Raw genomic sequence first — 22,193 nt, forward strand, 5'->3', positions numbered from 1 at the left:
CATTAGACTAACCAGAAAGGAGTGATTTATAGTGCCACCATTAGAGATGAAAATATTTTATTTAAAAATCAGCATATTTTCTTATTTTAATATGTTAATAAAATGAAACTTGGTTAAATATAAAATATCAATATTTATTTTAGCATTGTATTGGTATGTTTATGTGTGATATAGTATTAGTGAACAGTAGCTTACATCTGTGTTTGAACACTTGTTCAAATTTTTAAGGTAGAACTTGAATGCCTTAGATATTTTATTTTATTGTCAAAGATAAATCAAACAATGAGTCTGACAATACATGAGTGTTCTATTTATAATGTTCATGTAATGAATAAATTATGTACGTATTAAAATGAATTCAAGAAAGAATTTTTACTCTTCAGATGAAAAGAAAATCTTGTACTCTATATTTGATTCTGTAACAAATATAAACATATTTTCACACAAGGGTTATACTTATTTTTAAAGACATAATTGACATAATCTATTGAATGCACAGTAAATAGATTGTAGTTATTAATTAATATACATTATTAAAAATTAATCGGAGGGTCAGAGTGATAATACTTCCTTAGGGTACACCCCAATGGTCAATGGAGCCTGCCAGGAGTGATAGCTTAGTGCAGAGCAAGGACCTGAGCAGCACAGGGTGTGGTTCCCCCCCAAAAAAGAAGTAAATTAGAGAGGTTTTTTTAGTAGTAAAAGTAACTAGAATCATATTTTAAGTCAACTGGTTAAAATGTTGTCTCTATAATTTTTATTTTATAAAATTCAGTTACTAATACAGTTACTAAAAAATATGAAATGTTTGGAACAGTTACCTGGGGTGAGCTAAGTAGAGGATATTGAGTAAATGTCTTCTGAACAGTATAATTGAAATCTAAGCGATTTAAGAAAAGGGTAATAAAGAGTACTGAAAAGGAAAATAATAAATACCAAAAATATAGTAACAAACAAAAGTAACAAAAATACATTTAATATGTAACTTTTCCTCAGTAGAATAATATACTTGGAAGCATAGAAAAAGTACAGCAAGTAAGGTTCTTATCTTGAACATCATCTATCCAGGTTATTTATTTATTATTTAGTTAGTTAGTTAGTTATTTATTTAGTTACTTACTTACTTACTTGTTTTGGTGCACCGTTCCTGGAAGTACTGCAATACTAGGTCGATGCGTGGAGCAGACGGAGCAAGCTCCTTTTCGAACTCCCAGCTCCAAAAATCCATTTAATATATTGTCCTCGGATAGAGGACGTATCAGATATTAAACTGATAAGAACAGATACTACACTTGCTCTTAGCCAAAAGGCAGAGAAGCGATTATCCAGGTTATTTTATCCATTTTCTCACATATGATCTCCTGAGCACTGATCCAAGAGTACCTCTTTACCTCATGGTATTAACACCTAAAATAAATGATTATATTTTATCTTAAGAATCAAAATGATATATTCGATATATATTGACATTTTTATTATAGTATGTTAAGATTGTAGATATTTAGTGATTAAACAGAAAAATCAAATTTAAAACAGTTATATTATTACTACATTATATCTTAATATATTATATTAATAATACTTATATTAATGCAATACTATGTTATATATTATAACATTTATTTCAAGTATATGTTCTGAGTTATAAACAACTTAAAATTGTACTTTAAAAATATTCTTAACTTTATATTTTAAATGTAAAGAGTAAAAATAGTTTGCCAATGTTTTTTACTTCATGCATTTTGAGGGGAACGAAAAGATCCAAAATGATTTTATCATTCCATTAAAGTTATATTATATTTCAATATTTAAAAGTGAAATTTTAAATTGGTAAGTGTTTTTTTCTGCTATGTGGATTTGAAAGTTTGTTTTGCTATAAGGATGTATCATTAATTAATTAATATGAAACCAATTTAAAATAGAATAATCTATTTAGGCATAAAGTTGTATCAATCCATCCCTTTTATAAAACAACTAAAATGAAGATTTTTAGGAAGATAAGCTTCAAAAATGTTTTAAAAACTATTTTTATGCGTGACAAAATGAAAAACTTAATATCCATTCAGCAGTTGGGAGGCTGAGATATAGTCCATCTGAGATTATCAGCAGAACATGATTCTCTATTACCAGACGTAGTCATAAACTTTCCCAGTACTTCTGCGTGCAGCTCAGGTAACCCCAATCCTGCGAGTCCAAGAGTGTTGTACCAAGGTGGGATGATGAGCTTTCTGAGCACCTTTTTGGTGATCCCTGCTCACTCCTCAAAAAAATAAAAACCAATATGGGGGAGAAACAGTGGCTAAAGAAAAAATGAGAATAAAATAGAAAAACATTTTTTAAAACATTTTTTTATTTAAACACCTTGATTACATACATGATTGTTTTTGGGTTTCAGTCATGTAAAGAAGACCACCCATCACCAGTGCAACATTCCCATGACCAATGTCCAAGTCTCCCTCCTACCCACCCGACCCCCGCCTGTACTCTAAACAGGCTCTCCATTTCCCTCATACATTCTCATTATTAGGACAGTTCAAAATGTAGTTATTTCTCTAACTAAACTCATCACTCTTTGTGGTGAGCTTCCTATGGTGAGCTGGAACATCCAGTTCTTTTCACTTTTGTGTCTGGAAATTATTATTGCAAGAATATCTTTCATTTTTCTTAAAACCCATAGATGAGTGAGACCATTCTGCGTTTTTCTCTCTCTCTCTGACTTATTTCACTCAGCATAATAGATTCCGTATACATCCATGTATAGGAAAATTTCATGACTTCATCTCTCCTGACAGCTGCATAATATTCCATTATGTATATGTACCACAGTTTCTTTAGCCATTCATCTGTTGAAGGGCATCTTGGTTGTTTCCAGAGTCTTGCTATGGTAAATAGAGCTGCAATGAATATAGGTGTAAGGAAGGGGTTTTTGTACTGTATTTTTGTGTTCCTAGGGTATATTCCTAGGAGTGGTATAGCTGGATCATATGGGAGCTCGATTTCAAGTTTTTGGAGGAATCTCCATATCGCTTTCCATAAAGGTTGAACTAGACGGCATTCCCACCAGCAGTGGATAAGAGTTCCTTTCTCTCCACATCCCCGCCAACACTGTTTATTCTCATTCTTTGTGATGTGTGCCATTCTGTGGTGTGAGGTGGTATCTCATCGTTGTTTTGATTTGCATCTCCCTGATGATTAGTGATGTGGAGCACTTTTTCATGTGTCTTTTGGCCATTTGTATTTCTTCTTTGTCAAAGTGTCTGTTCATTTCTTCTCCCCATTTTTTGATGGGATTAGATGTTTTTTTCTTGTAAAGTTCTGTCAGTTCCTTGTATATTTTGGAGATTAGCCCCTTATCTGATGGGTATTGGGTGAATAGTTTCTCCAATTCAGTGGGTGGCTCTTGTATCATGGGCAATATTTCCTTTGAGGTGCAGAAGCTTCTCAGCTTAATATATTCCCATCTGTTAATCTCTGCTTTCACTTGCTTGGAGAGTGCAGTTTCCTCCTTGAAGATGCCTGTAATGTCCTGGAGTGTCTTGCCTATGTGCTGTTCTATATATCTTATGGTTTTGGGGCTGATATCGAGGTCTTTAATCCATTTGGATTTTACCTTCGTACATGATGATAGCTGGGGGACTACGTTCAATTTTTTGCAAGTGGCTATCCAATTGTGCCAACACCACTTGTTGAAGAGGCTTTCCCTGCTCCATTTAGGGTTTCCTGCTCCGTTATCAAAAATTAGTTGATTGTATGTCTGGGGAACATTTTCTGAGTATTCAAGTCTATTCCACTGATCTGAGGGCCTGTCCTTATTCCAATACCATGCTGTTTTGATAACTATTGCTTTGTAGTACAGTTTAAAGTTGGGGAAAGTAATTCCTCCCATATTCTTTTTCTCAATGATTGCTTTAGCTATTCGAGGGTGTTTATTGTTCCAAATGAATTTCAAAAGTGCCTGATCCACTTCTTTGAAGAATGTCATGGGTATCTTTAGAGGGATGGCATTAAATCTGTATAATGCCTTGGGGAGTATTGCCATTTTGATGATGTTAATCCTGCCAATCCACGAGCAGGGTATGCGTTTCCATTTCAGCGTGTCCTCTCTTACTTCTTGGAGCAGAGTTTTATAGTTTTCTTTGTATAGGTCCTTCACATATTTAGTCAAGTTGATTCCAAGATATTTGAGTTTGTGTGGCACTATTGTGAATGGGGTTGTTTTCTTAATGTCCATTTCATCCTTATTACTATTGGTGTATAGAAAGGCCATTGATTTTTTTGTGTTAATTTTGTAGCCTGCCACCTTACTATATGAGTCTATTGTTTCTAGAAGCTTTTTGGTGGAGTCTTTAGGGTTTTCTAAGTAGAGTATCATGTCATCTGCAAACAGTGAGAGCTTGACTTCTTCCTTTCCTGTGTGAATTCCCTTGATATCTTTTTCTTGCCTAATTGCTACAACAAGTACTTCCAGCACTATGTTGAATAGGAGTGGTGAGAGAGGACAGCCTTTTCTTGTGCCAGAATTTAGAGGGAAGGCTTTCAGTTTTTCTCCATTGAGGATAATATTTGCCACTGGCTTGTGGTAGATGGCTTCAAGTAGATTGAGAAAGGTTCCTTCCATTCCCATCTTGCTGAGAGTTTTGATCAAGAATGGGTGTTGGACCTTATCAAATGCTTTCTCTGCATTTATTGATATGATCATGTGGTTTTAATTTTTCTTGTTATTGATGTTGTGTATGATGTTGATGGATTTACGGATGTTAAACCATCCTTGCATTCCTGGGATGAAACCTACTTGATCGTAGTGGATGATCTTCTTAATGAGGCATTGAATCCTATTTCCCAGGATTTTGTTGAAGATCTTTGCATCGGCATTCATCAGAGACATTGGTCTGTAATTTTCTTTTTTTGTAGCATCTCTGTCTGGTTTAGGTATCAAGGTGATGTTGGCTTCATAAAAGCTATTGGGAAGTGTTTCCGTTTGTTCAATTTCATGAAAGAGTCTTGCCAGTATTGGTAGTAGTTCCTCTTGGAAAGTTTGAAAGAATTCATTAGTGAATCCATCTGGGCCTGGGCTTTTGTTTTTCGGCAGACTTTTGATTACCGTTTTGATTTCATTAATGGTGATGGGGGTGTTTAGATACGCTACATCCTCTTCCTTCAACCGTGGAAGATTATAAGAGTCCAAGAATTTATCCATTTCTTCCAGGTTCTCATTTTTAGTGGCGTAGAGTTTCTCAAAGTAGTTTCTGATTACCCTTTGAATCTCTGTCATATCAGTAGTGATCTCTTTTTTTTCATTCCTAATACGAGTTATCAAGTTTCTCTCTCTCTCTTTCTTTGTTAGGTTTGCCAGTGGTCTATCAATCTTGTTTATTTTTTCAAAGAACCGACTTCTGCTTTCATTGATCTTTCGGATTGTTTTTTGGGTTTCCACTTCATTGATTTCTGCTCTCAGCTTTGTTATTTCCTTCTGTCTTCCTATTTTTGGGTCCTTTTGTTGAGCACTTTCTAGTTCTATTAGCTGTGTCATTAAGCTACTCAGGTAAGCTCCTTCTTCCTTCCTGATGTGTGCTTGCAAAGCTATAAAATTTCCTCTCAGTACTGCTTTTGCTGTGTCCCATAGGTTCTGATAGTTTGTGTCTTTATTGTCATTTGTTTCCAGGAACCTTTTGATTTCCTCCTTGATTTCATCTCGGACCCACTGATTATTGAGTATGAGGCTGTTTAACTTCCAGGTGTTAATGTTTTTCTTCTGAGTCCCTTTGGAGTTCACAAATAATTTCAGAGCCTTGTGGTCAGCGAAGGTAGTCTGCAAAATTTCTATCCTCTTGATCTTGTGGAGGCATGTTTTATGTGCCAGCATGTAGTCTATCCTGGAGAATGTCCCATGTACATTGGAGAAGAATGTGTATCCAGGTTTCTGGGGGTGGAGTGTCCTATATATATCCACTAGGCCTCTTTCTTCCATTTCTCTCCTCAGGTCTAGTATATTCTTGTTGGGTTTCAGTCTGGTTGACCTATCCAGTGTTGACAAAGCCGTGTTAAGGTCCCCCACAATTATTGTGTTGTTGTTGATATTATTTTTCAGATTTGTCAACAGTTGTATTAAATATTTTGCTGGCCCCTCATTCGGTGCATATATGTTTAGGAGAGTGAATTCTTCCTGCTCTACATACCCCTTGATTAATATAAAATGTCCATCTTTGTCCCTTACAACCTTCCTGAGTATAAAGTTTGCATTATCTGATATTAGTATGGCCACTCCAGCTTTTTTATGGGTGTTGTTTGCTTGGATGATTTTTCTCCAGCCTTTTATTTTGAGTCTATGTTTGTTCTGACTATTCAGGTGTGTTTCTTGTAGGCAGCAGAAGGTTGGATTGAGTTTTTTGATCCATTTAGCTACTCTGTGTCTCTTGACTGGTGCATTTAGTCCATTGACTTTGAGAGAAAGAATTGTCCTGGGATTTAACGCCATCTTTATATCGAAATTTGGTGTCTTTTGGTTAGTCTTGTCTTAAATTAGGTCTTTCAGTTTTTCTCTTAAGACTGGTTTTGTGTCTGTAAAGTTTCTGAGCTGCTTTTTGTCTGTGAAACCATGTATTCTTCCGTCAAACCGGAAAGTGAGTTTTGCTGGGTATAGTATTCTGGGTGAAGCATTCATTTCATTCAGTCTTGTCACAATATCCCACCACTGCTTTCTGGCATTGAGTGTTTCTGGTTACAGGTCTGCTGTAAATCTCAAGGATGCTTGCTTAAATGTAATTTCCCCTTTTGATCTTGCTGTTTTCAGAATTCTGTCTCTATCTGTGGGATTTGTCATTGTGACTAGGATGTGTCTTGGGGTGGTTTTTCTGGGGTCTCTTTTGGTTGGTACTCTTCGAGCATGCAGGATTTGATCACCTATATTCTTTGGCTCTGGAAGTTTCTCTTTAATGATGTTCTTGACCATTGATTCTTCCTGGGAATTTTCTTCCTGGGTCTCTGGGACTCCAATGATTCTTAAGTTGTTTCTGTTGATCTTATCATAGGCTTCTATTTTCATCTGTTCCCATTCTTTGACTAATTTTTCCATTGTCTGCTCATTTGCTTTAAGTTTTTTGTCCAATCTCTCCTGCTGTATGGAATTGTTATGTATCTCATCTTCCACAGCACCAAGTCTATTCTCAGCTTCTGATACCCTGTCCCAGAGCTTATCCATTTTGTCATTCACTTCGTTTACTGACTTTTTCAGTCCTGTTAGTTGACATGTTATTTCAGTTTGGAGTTTTGTGATTTCTGTCTTCATATTTTCTTGGTTCTTATTAGTGTTCTGTTCAACTCTGTCCATGGTTTGTTTGAGTTCTTTGAACATGTTCCATATTGCTAGTCTAAAGTCCTTATCTGAGAGGTTGATTATTTGGTCGGTCATTATCTGGTCTTCAGAATTGTCATCTTCATTCTCTATGTCTGATGGTGTCCTGCGTTGTTTCCCCATTGTCACACTTGTATTGTGGGTTTTTCTACGTGTTGTGGTGGTATTCATTGTGTATATGATGTAGGGTGCACACTCCTCTGGCTTCGCCCTTTCTGGATGGGCTGACTTTCCTCTAAGGGAGGGGAGTCCTCTGTGGATGAAGCCTCACACTGGATCAAATCTTAGGCCCGAGCATGCAACAGATAAGACAGTCCAGAGAGAAATGCTTGCTTCTCTGATATAGCACAGTTCTTAGTGTGATTTTTTCTTATTGTTGCGATGGTGTTCTTTTCTTAGAAGGAGCGCACGGCCGCGTAGCGAAGTGGAGCGGCCGTGCTCTGATGGAGCCTCTTTTGCCCCACTCCCAAGAGTTTCACACAAGAGGACAGTAGACAGACATTTACAGTTCACACTCACAGTTGGGCCCCTCTGGGCGGGCTTAGATTCGTGTCTTTTTCCGCCTGATGTCCCAAGCAGGGAATCCGGCTTCTGCAGCAGTCTGCCGGCCGGTTTTTATGTTCTGAAGTCCCGCCCTGAAAATGGCCTCCAGGAGAGCAAATTTCTGGAGCTCTTTTGCCCCACTCCCAAGAGTTTCACACAAGAGGACAGTAGACAGACATTTACAGTTCGAACTCACAGTTGGGCCCCTCCCAAAATAGAAAAACTTAATGCAAAATATTTACCACTATAAAGATGTACAACTTAACCTGGACTTAAAAATATCTATGTATTTAACATGTTACCAAGTTTTCTTATTTTATTATCAAGTTCTAGTTTATATCTATCAATTTGAGCACTTATAAATTATTATTTTATACAGGTTAAAGACCCTTTTAATAGCTACCTATTTAACCTCATCCTAGAAACTAATATCATTGAAATAAAATAGTATGAGTCCATTTCATTTTTAAAAAACATATTAATGTATTTTTTTTATGTGTTATTTAAAGTAATCTTCCTTACCTAGTTTATCTAAAAAGCACACATTGGTCAGGAGCGATTTGACAGCAGTAGGTTCTTTGCCTTACAAGCTACCTACCTGGGATAGATGCAAGCATCCATCCCTCGCATCCACTGTGGCCCCATAAATAAATAACACATTTTTGAACACTACTTTATTTGGAATCGGATTTAAAATAAAAAAAAAAGCATGGGGCCGGAGAGATAGCATGAAGATCGGGCATTTGTCTTGCATGCAGAGAAGGACGATGGTTCGAATCCCAGCATCCCATATGGTCCCTCATGCCTGCCAGGGGTGATTTCTGAGTGCAGAGCTAGGAGCAACCCCTAAGCACTGCTGGGTATGACCCAAAAAACAAAAACAAAAACAAAACCAGCATCAACTCTTTAGAAAATAGGATTTAATTGTAGGATATTTTTCATTTCTCTATTGCTAACTTAAAATTAAATTATTTAAACTGACCTGAAATATTTATTCTAATATTCTACAATAAAAATTACCTATACAAATTATGATCACATAAGTTCCATAAATTCTAAAAAATAAAAATAAATTCACCCTTGGAAGAAATGATTACTATTTTTACATATATGTTAAATTTTAATAAATCCCAGGTGATAGCTATCAAATTTATTCATTTATTCAAGTCACCTACTCTAGATTTTTTTTTTTTTTTTGGTTTTTGGGCCACACCCGGCGGTGCTCAGGGGTTACTCCTGGCTGTCTGCTCAGAAATAGCTCCTGGCAGGCACGGGGGACCATATGGGACACCAGGATTAGAACCAACCACCTTTGGTCCTGGATTGGCTGCTAGCAAGGCAAAGGCCGCTGTGCTGTCTCTCCGGCCCCTACTCTAGAATTTTTCATTACTCGCTTTTAATTTCCTAATTTTTTAGTTCTTAATTATTTATTTCTTCTTCAGCTCCAACAATTCACTTTCAGAACACTTGATATCAATGTAAGACCACTTAATTTCATTTATAGAAGTGTTTATCTTTTCATAATCTAACTTTGAGGGTTTTTTTTTTTTTTTGTTCGTTTCTTTGTTTTAGGTCAGACCCATTGACACTCAAGGGTTACTCCCCGCTGTGCTCTCAGAAATTGCTCCTGGCTTGGGGGACCTTATGGGATGCCTGGGAATAGAACCGAAGTCCGTTGTAGGCTAGTGCCTGCAAGGCAGAATTACCACTCTGGCCCAGAATTTGAGTTTTTTAGTCTTTTTTTTTTTTCAGTAAAATGATAAAAATAGAAAAAAATTAAAATCATCTAGTGAATAGGATAAAGCAAATTAAATTATTTTTAGGAGCTAGAGCAATTGGAATATGAGTAGAGGCTTGTCTTCTGCATGGTCAACCTAGGTTTGATCCCCAGCACCAAATATATTCCTCAGACTACAAGGCCCAAGTAAGCTCTGGAGACAGTAGGTGTGGCCCCAAAAATAAATGAATGAATAAATAAATGTTTATTTAAATTATATTTAGTAATTTTGGGTTTGAATGACTGAGTTTAAGAACATTTATAAGAAACAGTAAATATTTAAGGATAAATACTATGCATTGATGCACAAGATTTTAAGCACAAATAAACATGCTAAGATTTTTCTAGAGATTTCAGACAAGATCGGGCATATTCAGAGTGGTATGACTTAGACTTTCTAGAAAACTCAAATAAAATTATCCTCAAAGAATCAATATAGATATCTTTTTATATTATATGCAATTTTCTTAATATATAAATTTACATTTTAATATATCAATTTCCATTGACTTATAACTTTTTCCAATTATAAAATCTTGGCTAATTTAAAGCTATGTAATTATCAGACATTAAAACTTGATGTACAGGGCCTGGAGCATGGGGCAACTGGTAAGGCGTCTCTCTGCCTTGCCTGCGCTAGCCTAGCCTAGGACAGACTGCGGTTTGATCCTCAGGGGTCCCATATGGTCCCCCAAGCCAGGAGCGATTTCTGAGCGCATAGCCAGGAGTAACCCCTGACTGTCACTGGGTGTGTCCCAAAAACACAACAAACAAACAAACAAAACTTAATGTAAAAAAATGACAGATTTTTAAAAACAAAAAGTATACATTTTTATCAAAATATTGCAAATGATGAGCATTTAATCAAACAGAACTATATGCAGATTGACTTTTATAAAATTTATATTAATAATTCTGACTAAAGACGAATTTGTAAGACAGTATTTTTTTTTGGTGTGTGAGTTTGTGGTGCTAGGAGATGAATATGGAGCCTGGAGTCTACAAAACATTTATTCTATTATTGAACTAATATTTATTTCTCATCTCACCTTTATTGAGGGTTTGGATTTGGGAGTAACACTTACAATGTGCTCAGGTTTTACTCCTGTTTCTGTGCTCAAAGATTATTACTGGTGGGGCTCAAAGTACAATATCTGTAGCTGGCAATCAAGTTAGAATCTGTTATATTGAAGGTAAGTTTCTTACCTGTTGTTCCAATTCTCTAAATACAGTTAGTAATTTTTTTATATAACTTTAAAATTGACTTTCATGGAAATATTTAAAGATTTGCATTCCAAATATGCTATTTTCCAGTTTTACTTTGTATTGTACCAGATATTATTTCTGAAAAACATAGAATGAGTATCTCTAGCTTAGCTAAGAAGGTTATCGTGATATAAACCCTCTACTACTTTTTTATTTAGATAAAAATTACTATTTTAGAGAGTCTGATTAGTGAATTAGCTTTTTTTTAAATGTGATCAATTTTTAAAATTTATTATTTTTTAAATATAATTTTTATTTTAATCATAGTGGCTTACATATCGTTCACAGTAATATTCCAGGTAATATTTACATTGAATCAGGGGAATTCCACCACCGAATTGTCCTCCCACAACCTCTCCCATCCTGCCTCCCATATCCTCCACTCTCCCCCCAGGGGCTGCTAGAATGCGTGGTCCCTTCTGTGTCTAGTTAATTACTTAGTGGTCTTAGTACCTCCATTACTGCCCCCTCTAATTGGGAGGTGGGACTAGATCAAGTTATGTGGTTTTGTTTGAGGAAGAGAAAAGTAATAAAATGGGGTAAAAATCAACTACGCCGACTATGAGCAGAGTCCTTCTAGACTAGAGGCTCTCCTCCTTGGTTTGAGAAATGAAGGGGAAAAAAGAAGGTGAAACACCACACATTTCAAAAAGAAGTATCAAATAAGATATCCAGTGAGCACTGCAGCAATAAAGATATGCACCACATAATTGCCATGGTCATGAGATAGAAAACATGACAAAGCGCAAAAAGGAAGAAGAGAATAGAAGAAAGAAAAAGTAAATATATATATACACGTGTGTGTGTATATATATATATATATATATATATATATATATATATATATATATAAAATAGACCACTACTACAATATCCACCTTAAAACAAAGAAATCGACTAAAACTAGATAAAAGAAAAAAAAAGATTATTTTGTGCTTTTTGTCTCTCTCTTTTTTTCCCCCTCCTGCATAGGCACAGTAAATATTGGGGTCATTTGAAACGGGATCCCCTTGGCCTAAGAGATACAGGGTTTCTCCACCCTTGGAATATATTGTCATGGAATTATCTATAGACTCCTTTCAAGTTCATTTACTCTCCCCTTGGTGCTTTTGTGGTGTGTGGAAGACTTCTGCTCCGATATGGATAATAAAAACAGACTTCTATATCTAGATGTCTCAGTCTTTGCACAGGTCAAGGAGTGGAATTTTTGATGAAGTCTTTCTTTGTTATTTTAGAAGTTCTGTTTCCTCAGTGTCATTTTAATCTGTCTTCTGTGGTTGGTGTTCTTGGCCCTTGCGCTGAACCTCCGAAGGAGCCTGGGATATCGTCTTTCGTCATGTTTCCAGAAGACCCATTCAGTTGCAATTGCTTCAGTCAGGTCTCTGAAATTAGTGGTCATGGTTGTTGTGGAGGTCGTAGAACAAACCTAGGGCTTTCTTGTTGGTCCCAGAATACATACTGCCCGGTCATGGCTCGATCAGCCAGTCATCTGTAGATCACATTCTTGGCTTTTGCACAGCCCACAGTGTGACAAGTCTTCTGATTTTGTTTTATCCTCAGTTGGTGAGGTAGGATAACTTGTTCTTATGTCCATTTGTTCCCAATTTACTCGTTATCAGAATATCATATAGAACTGGCACATGTTGGTGTTCGAGCAGTATTCAGGATGTCCCAGATGGGATTTGGTTCCTGTAGCTGTTGTGAAGAACTGTGTCGTTTCTATGTCTGAGGTTCAGGGTTCAAGTCTGGACGGTCGGTGTCTAATCTCCTGGAGTCTAAGATGAGTCCACATGACATATTTTCAAGGTGGGAGATTACCCTGTATTGTAAATGAATATGAGTTCTTATCCCTAGTAGATAAGAGCTTGTTTATATACGGAGATTTCCCCTTTTTTAGTGTGTCTTTGCAGGAAGAATGGTGCTTCATTATATTGCCAGAGCATTTGGGGGTGAAAAAGAAAATCTCAAAAGAAAATGGGGAAGCCGATACTTCCATCATAAGTATAAGACCTGTATAACACTACCTCTTTATTGTTACTTCATTTTACTTAAAATCATTTCTCAGTATACATATGTGAGCAAATATATTTTTATTTCTATTTTATGGTTTTGGGTGTGTGAATTTGCTTTTAAAACAGTGAAAATAATGATGCAATGAGTCCTTATCATAAAGCCTCATGTAAAATAGTTCCTTTTATTTCTTACTTTCTGGAATACACTGGAATAATCCAGGACCCAATAGTGTAGTCAAGGTGCTTTATTTAGGATATTGAACTTGCATAAAGAAGGTAGTTTTTCTGGAGGACACTGAGTGAATTGCTTTTTTTTTTTTTTACCCTGAAAGGGCAGTAGGCTAATGAAGTTGAGAAACTTTATATTAGCTACTTTTAGAAATTCATATTTCTCTTATATGCTATACTCAGATTCTTATGTTTCCCTTTTCATGTGCCTTTTCAGTTCTCTTTTCTATGCACTTTGATTTGCTTTTATCTTTCTATATCTAGAGCTCAATTATTCTCCTGATGCCTTTAATGTATATAATTGACAAATTCAAAAATAAAGCAAACAAATATGAAAACTTTCAATCTCTTAAAGTTTTTGTGCTTTTCTTTCATACTGTCTTGGTACAGGTTTCCCAGGGAACTAAAAGAACAGGTGATCGATTGTTTTGTATTTAATGAACAAATAAGAGCATTCCCCTGAGGTGATCTGTTTATCTTAGTCATTTCCTTCACAAGAGTATAAAATAAATTAAGAATACTTATATGTCTAAATAAGAATCCCTACCAGTCCAATAAACACATCACATTTCTTTCTTAGACATTTTTAAAATATATATATATACAACTTCAATAAATGTTACTAGAATATTAATTCAAGTATAATCAAATAGGGAAAGCTGTTTCCGACAAATTCAGGAAAGATTGCATAATTTTACTTTACACAATTGTGTTATTATTTAACAATATTAAGAATTAAATATTAAGAATTAATTTACTTGTTTGCCTTTTTTCTTGAAACAGTTAACAGTAGTCTAAAATAATCATGGATCTATGAGACAGAGAAACACTTTTTTTTTTTGCTTGAGATTTTTTGCTTGACATTATTTTGTTTGATTTTGGGTTAAATGATGCTCCTTGGGACTTGGATTCCTCCTGAAAGACTCAAAGGCCCATTTGAGGTGCAAGATACTGAACCTAAGTCAAGTACATGCAGGTAAGTTAGTTGCCCACTGCATTCTACTGCTCTGTTCCGATATAAGAATTATTATTATTATTATTACTATTATTATTAATTGGTTTTTGGGCCACACTTGACTGCATTGAGGGATTACTCTTGGTTCTGCACTCCAAAGTTGCTCCTGGCAGCTTCTTTGAACCATATAATTAAAAGGAATTGCAAGTTGATCACATGTAAGCAAAACACCCTACCCTACCAGCTATCATGCTGGCCCTGATATAAGAATGTTTATATACAAAATAAATTGAAAAAATAAAGACAGTATTAATTATATTTGATGATATATTTAATTTTGAAAAGTACTTCTGAAAAAATAATTTTAAAGCATAAATAATTTGGCATAATGTTTTACTTCTAAGTGTAATTCATGTTTATGTTTTAATCATACACCATTATAATATTGATATATGTCATTTTTGAAAAATATTGTAAATTTTACATGCTTCCATATCAAAATTAAGCTATGAACTTTTTACCTTTTCCTGATGTAAGCTATACTGTCATTAACTTCTATCTTGATATTTCTTTTTTGCATTCCATTGGCTCTGAGAGATATCTTTGTTCTCATTCATGATGATGAATATTTTTATCTTTTTGCTTAATTTTACCTTTAATGAATGTAATTTAACAGCATCTTTTTCATTATCCAAATAATTAATATTTTTCTCACTTTCAAAGTTAATTTCTAACTTCAGAATATGTGCTCTAAGAAGATACTTGATATGATTTTTTACTTTTGTAAATTAATGTATACTCGAATTATACCACAAGTGTTTAATTTTGAATAAATTTTCATGTATACTATAGAGAAATATATAATAATAAATTTTCTTAGATTGAAGGTTACATGGGTATTAATCACAGTTCTTCTAATTCTTCATTTAAAGTTGTTGTCCCCTCATGTCCAGTTTATTTGTCAATTCTTAAAGTCTAATTCTACTGCGTTTCATCAATGTACTTAAGTAGGTCTATTAGCTATTCTTTATAAACATTACTGTATTTTTATCTGGTAAAAATTCTTGATTTTTTAAGCTTTTAAGCTCTTCATCAATATGTGATATCATTACTTTTTTGATAAATATTACTTGATCTGATGCAAGTTTGGGCACACCTGTTGTTATTATATTTTCTTTTTTAATAATCTTCTTAATAATATCTTTATTTAAGCAAAGTGATTACAAACATGATTGTAGTTGGGTTCAGTCATAAACAGAAAAACCCCATTCACTTGACTAGTGCAACCTGACAGTGTTTGAGGTTACTCCTTGTTCTATGCCTCAGGAAACAATCCTGGCAGACAAGAGAGACAGTTTGGAATACAGGGGATTGAACCCAGGTAGGCCCCATGCAAGCAAGCATGTTACCCAATACTAGCAATCCAAGCTGTATCATTAGTTTTATTCTACTCCTACATTAATGGCAATATTTCTTTTATTTATACCAAGTCTATGTTTTTCATGGAAATTCAAATATATTTCCTATAAGCCATACAAAAATGAATTATCATTTTCTGATTCATTCAGTCACACTGGGCTGCTAGATAGATTTCAGTCCTTTGATATTTAGATTATATTTAATTCTTATTTAATTGGAGTTCATCTGATTTCCTATACCATTGAAGCAATTATTTTATGGCTGTGGAGCAACTACACAAATTTCTCCAATATTGTTAAGCAATTATATATTTGAAGCATTTTGTGTATTTTTTCTGTGAGGATTGAGGTCATATTTGAATTTCAACATTTATGTTTTTATGGGAAACCATTCAGTATTTGTTTCCTGCAGAGCAAGTTTGAATACAAAAAGCTTCAGCTGTTTTATTATTATTGTTTTGTATTGTTTTTGTTGGAGGATGTTTTTAATACTCTTTCAAATCTGAGTTTTGAGGTGAAAGATTTTGGGCTAAAATTATTTCATTGCATTTTATTCTCTTCTTGACTATAACGTTTCATTAAAGAAATCCTCTGTGCATTTTACAATACTTTCCTTTTATTTGATATTTTGATTCTTTCTTAGCACCATTTTAAGTAGTATATCTGTGGTTCTTGTAATTTGATAACAATATATATTCATGTCATTATCTTTGATACTCAAAATAGTGCACAATGCTTCCTCAGGGAAGGGAAGTTATCAGTTATTATCTCTCCACTAAGAATATTCCCTTTCTTTCTCCAATATTTCTAAAATCTTTAAACTTCCAAACACAGATCAAATTTATGGCATTCCATTTTGTCCCTGAACACCTTTAGGAGTGATCCCTGTGTGGATAGCCAGGAGTAAAACCAGAGTGCTGAGAGGTGTGACCCAAATTTTTATTACTTTCAAAGTTCTCTTTCATTACTGGGGGCTGAAGAGATAGCATGGAGGTAAGGCATTTGCCTTGCATGCCGAAGGATGGTGGTTCGAATCCCGGCATCCCATATGGTCCCGCAAGCCTGCCAGGAGCGATTTCTGAGCATAGTAGAGTCAGGAGTAACCCCTGAGCGCTGCCGGGTGTGACCCAAAACCCCCCAAAAAATTACCTATTATTACATGTTGTTTATTTATGATAGCATATGATCTATATTTAAGAGCAATAATTTGATATTTGTCTTCAAGTTATGTTTTTAAATCCCATTACTGTATTCTTTACTTCTTTATTTCATCTCTGAGATATCTTCAGATGTGATTAGACCAACAAGGCTCCATGCCTATTTTCCACATATTGTTTACTTTTTACTGTATTTTTACATAAATGTTCATTTTTTTGCTATTTTCTTTACTTAAGTTCAATAATCTACTTAGATTAGTATTTTCTCTTATTTTCTTATTTTTTCTTATTTTCTCTTATTTCTCTTATTTCCTTGAGAAGCATCTAATTTTATGATATAAATGATAGATCATTTTTATGATATACATTTGATGCTATACTACTTTCTACCTGAAATTCTTCATTTTATCCCCTGTATTTGTAATGCTTTATGGGTGCTAGGTATAAACTGTGAATTTTGTGAGTTAGAAGAGTAAGCTGATTCAGTTACTCACAATATAAGGTTAGTCCTCATTTCTCATTGAATTCTATTTTGTGATAATTTCTAGGAGGGACTGGTCAGATTGTACCTTAGATTTTTATCTCTAACTGAATGAATATTAGAGCATAGCATAGGATATCATGACTCATAGCATGAAGATAAAACATGTGAGGAGCAATGAGAAAAGTAGGACTCTACAGTCAGCAGTACATGACAGAGAGATTGTCTCAAAGGTCCAGGCATGGGTATATACTACAAGAACTATTGTTTATGTGATTACACTTGAGAAATTCCTTGAAGGTATACTTGACTTTAATTTGTTTGAGTAACCCACTGAACTCAACAAGAAGCTATCTTCAGATGTGATTAGACTAGTAGAGTTCGTTTGCCTACCTTCCATACATTGTTTACTTTGTACTTCATTATATATTATGGTATTTCAATATTATTCACTATGAAAGCACAATATGATTCACTTTGCACTATATTATTTACTATACATATTATAGTATTATTCACTGGACCACCACACTGTTGAATTATATTTCATTAATGCTCTCAAAAACACTTGCTCAGAAGTCTGAGTTTCATTTAAGTAGTATATATAATTAGAAGAAACTCTAAGCAATGATACTTAGAAGGAAGATAAATTTACTACAATTTAATAAACTATAGAATTGACTAGTTTAATGTCCAGAGACATGAACAGAAAGTAATTATATGATAACTGCAATCAAGTAAGCATAGCTAATATAATACATTATAATTTAGAAAATGTATTATATTAAATAGTCATACATTTATGTGTATTCTGCCACAATTTTTCTAAAAGTTTATTCTCTATGTCAAATGAATTTTAATTTTGTAACTATAGGGTATCTATCCTAGTATCATACTAATGTCATTATTAGTTAATAAAAGAAATACAAATCTACTGATGCTTTACTAAAATTTGATTGTTAAAATTGCTGACCAAACCAGTATCTATAAGGGACTGTGTCTTTGTCATTATTTAGTTTTAAAAAATATATATTATAATTCAATTACTAAAACTACTGTTCTCTATAAATTTGTAAAAATATTTAGAAAAATTAAGTCATAGTTTGACAAAAATAATTTTATTTTATTTAAAACTCATGAAATGAGGAACTGAGAATTACTACAGTATTGTGGGATGTTTGGCTTGTACACAGTCAAGTTTAAATAACTGAGTAAAATTCCTAGAAATCCTTTGTATTCTTGAGTCTATCAATAGTAATTCTGATGCATTGAGTCAGAAGTAATCCATAAGCAAAACATCACACACAGAAAATAAACCATATATATTTTAAGAAAATATATGTTCACTTAAAAAACATTGCACTATACACAAAATACATATTTTTATTATGGGTCCACATAAAGTCATGAAACTTAAATAATGAGATAAATATAAACAAGTTCCACAGATTAGAGATCAACTGATGAATCATATGTATATTAATTTTGTTTATTTTTTGGGTCCTATTCTCAAAGATTATTTCCCGTAGGCTTGGAGGATTATATGGGTGCTAAGAATTGAATCACACTTGACTATATATAAGACAAACACCCTCCCTGCTCTATAAACCCTTTAACTTCTATATAGATAGATTTTTAACAATGCGAATAATTTTAGCTAAAATGATAAAATCATACAGTCCTCTAACATTAATACTAATAATGATGATTATTTCTTAGCTTAGAGCAGATGATATAATTTACATAATGAAAAGTAAAATTATTTTGAGTTCTATTGATTGACAAGTAAACTCAAGTTAAAATTCATACCTGATTAGTTTTTTCTATTTATGATTATTTTAAAATTCCAAATTAAAGACATGTTGAAAAATTGCAGGATATATACAGTGTATTATATCCTGAATCTGAATTTTTGCATGGACTAAAACAATAATAGTTTATATTTTCAAAAGTATTAATATTGCATAATCTGTTAACAGGATAAAATATTTAGCATTTTAATTTTTAAATAACTCAAAAAAGGCTACTATAACACTCAATGATAAATAAAGCTTTTATCTAATATCTGGAACAAGCTAAAAATAGCTTTTTCAACACTATTATTTAATAAATTATTGGAAGGCTATAATCAAAAAAAAAGAAGAAAATTTGAACTATATATAAATTAGAAAACTGTAAGTAAATTTTTCAGCTTATTAATTAATTAAGGTCTGCAGAAAATGATTCCAGAGACCCAGGAAGAAAACTCTCATAAAAAGTTAACAATCAAGGACATCATAGTTGGTGAGTTTCCAGTGCCAAAGAGTGTATGAAACCACTTCAAGGATGCCTGAAGAGTACCAGACAAAGAGATGCAAAGAAAATCACCCAAGGCACAACCTACTCATAATGTTGAAAAGCACAGATAGGGATTGGATACTGAAAGCATATAGATCAAAAAAGTTTGAACCCAGCTTTATCACAAGCAACACTCATGATCTAAAAGCAATAGTGGGTTATAGTAAAAATACTCAATGTTATTAATGCTTCCCCAATACTTCTCCAAGAAAGATCTTAAAAGAAGAACTGAATGGCCTACTTTAAGGCAAGTCAGCCCCAAATGTGCAAACACACAAAACCCTCTACAAAGACATGACAACAAATCTCATGAAATTATCTCTGTCAATGTCAATCATCTAAATGCCTCTGTTAGGAGGTGCAGTGTGGAAAAATAGATAAGAGAATTGAACCCACCATTTTGTTGCCAGCAAGAAACACATCTGAGTAGTCAGAACAAACAAAACTTCAAAGTCAAAAGTTGAAGGATAATTATTCAAATAAACAAATCCCATAAAAGGCTGGGCGCCATACCAATATTAAATGACACAGATGTTGTCTTAAAATGGTTATAAGACAGAAATAGGCTTTTTTTTTAAATAAATAAGGGATGTGTAGAACAAGAAGAAATCACACTCCTAAAGAGAGACATGCCCAATGAAGGATTAGAAAATTGCTTTAAAAAACTGATGATAGATTTGAAGAAATATATCAGTAGTAATACAATAATACTTTTAGTCTTCAGTTCTGCCCTGTCACCCCTTGATAGGTGACAGGTCAAACAGGCTAAAACTTAACAAGGGTATACTGGCTCTGAAAGTATAAAATGGCTTAGTAGATATATAAAATAATAGGTATATCTATATATTTACATCTATCTATCTATCTCTCTTTATATGATTCTTCATGCAGAAAGCTGGGCACACAGTTTTTTATAATGCACATAAGACTTTCTCTAGATAGATCACAGGCTGGGCTATAAACATACCTCCATAAAATTAAGAAGATGAAAATTGTTTCTACTGTCTTTTCAGACCACTTCTAAAAACAAAAGTGAATTATGAACAGACATGTAGAAAAAACTTTAAAACCTGGTAATTAAAAACCTGTAAACAACGTGGGTAAGAAAGAAAATCAAAGAAGAAATCCAAAGTTTCCTGCAAACAAATGAGAATGATGACACAATTTATCAGAATAAGTGGGAAAAAGAAAAGTGTTATTAATATGGACATTTATAGCTTTGCAAGCATTCATCATGAAAGAAAAAAAGGCCTATATAAATAACTTAATAATACAGCTTAAGTAATTTGAAAGCTATAAAAATAAATTAAAACTGAGCAACAAACTGAGCTGAAATTGACAAGACAGAAAAAATAATAAAACTTAGGGTTGAAGCAATATCACAACAGTAGGGTGTTTGCCTTGCAAACAGCTGATCCAGGATGGATGGTGGTTCAAATCTGAGCATCCCATATGGATTTCAGAGTGCAGAGCCGGGAGCAACCCCTGATTGCTTTGGGTGTGACTCCCAAACCGAAACAAAAAAATAAAGAAAATATAATCAAATTTAGAGCAGAAATTAATTATCTAGACACCGAACAACCAATCCAATTGATCAATGAAAGCAAAAGTTTTATGAAAAATAAACAAGATTTATCAACCATTAGTAAGACTCACAAAGAAAAGGAGAGAAATCAAATTAAGGGAATCATTAACAAAAAGTGAGATATCATTAAAGATACTACAATATCCAAAGAAAATTAGAGAAGACTTTGAGAAATCTTATGTCACAAAACAAGAGAATCTAGAAGAAATGGAACCATTTTTGAACTTGTATAATCTACCAAATTCAAACTAAGATGATCTTGAATACCTGAACAGATCATATTTGAGGAAACTGAAATGTAATCAAAAGGACTTCCCAAAAACAAAAGCCCATGTCATATGAATTCAATAGTGAATTATTTCAAACCTTTAAAGAGAATCTACTGCCAATCCTTTCTACCTCTTCCAGGAAATTTAAGAAACAGAAACACTCCCAAGTAGTTTCTATTAAGCCAACATCACCATGATACCAAAAGCAGACAGAGCTACCACACACACAAAAAAAGAGAATCTTAGCCCAATAACATTGATGAACACAGATGCAAAAAATCTCAACAAAATACTATGAAAGAGAATCCAACAACTCATGTAAAAGCTTATACATCATGACGAGGTAGGATTTATATCAGGGATGCAAGGATGGTTTAACATGTTCAAGTCAATCAATCAATATATACTGATATATATATATATATATATATTGATTGATTGACAGAAAAATAATAAAACTTAGGGCCAGAGCAATAGCACAGTTGTAGGGTGTTTGCCTAGCAAACAGCTGATCCAAGATGGATGGTGGTTGATCAATATATATATATATATATATATATATATATATATATATGTGTGTGTGTGTGTGTGTGTGTGTGTGTGTGTGTTGTGTGATATATATATAACATATAAATAAAAAACCCATATGATCATATCAAAAGATGCTGAGAAAGTATTTTACAAGGTATGGCAACCATTCATGATAAAAACTCTCAACAAGATAAGAATTGAAGGTTATTTCCTCAATATTGTCAAAATCATTCATCACAAATCTATTGCAAACATTATACTCAATGGGGACAAACTAAAAGCC

At 33.7% G+C, this 22,193-nt stretch overlaps 1 non-coding gene across 1 annotated transcript; it reads right to left on the reverse strand.

Annotated features, from left to right (window-relative positions):
* Positions 1-1,131: 1,131 nt before the first annotated feature.
* LOC126002899 (U2 spliceosomal RNA) lies at positions 1,132-1,322 on the reverse strand. The gene has a single exon (XR_007493498.1). It is a non-coding gene; the product is annotated as a U2 spliceosomal RNA (small nuclear RNA).
* Positions 1,323-22,193: the final 20,871 nt, after the last annotated feature.

This window comes from Suncus etruscus, chromosome 2 (genome assembly GCF_024139225.1).
Source record: "Suncus etruscus isolate mSunEtr1 chromosome 2, mSunEtr1.pri.cur, whole genome shotgun sequence".
In the NCBI taxonomy this organism is placed as follows: Eukaryota; Metazoa; Chordata; class Mammalia; order Eulipotyphla; family Soricidae; genus Suncus; species Suncus etruscus.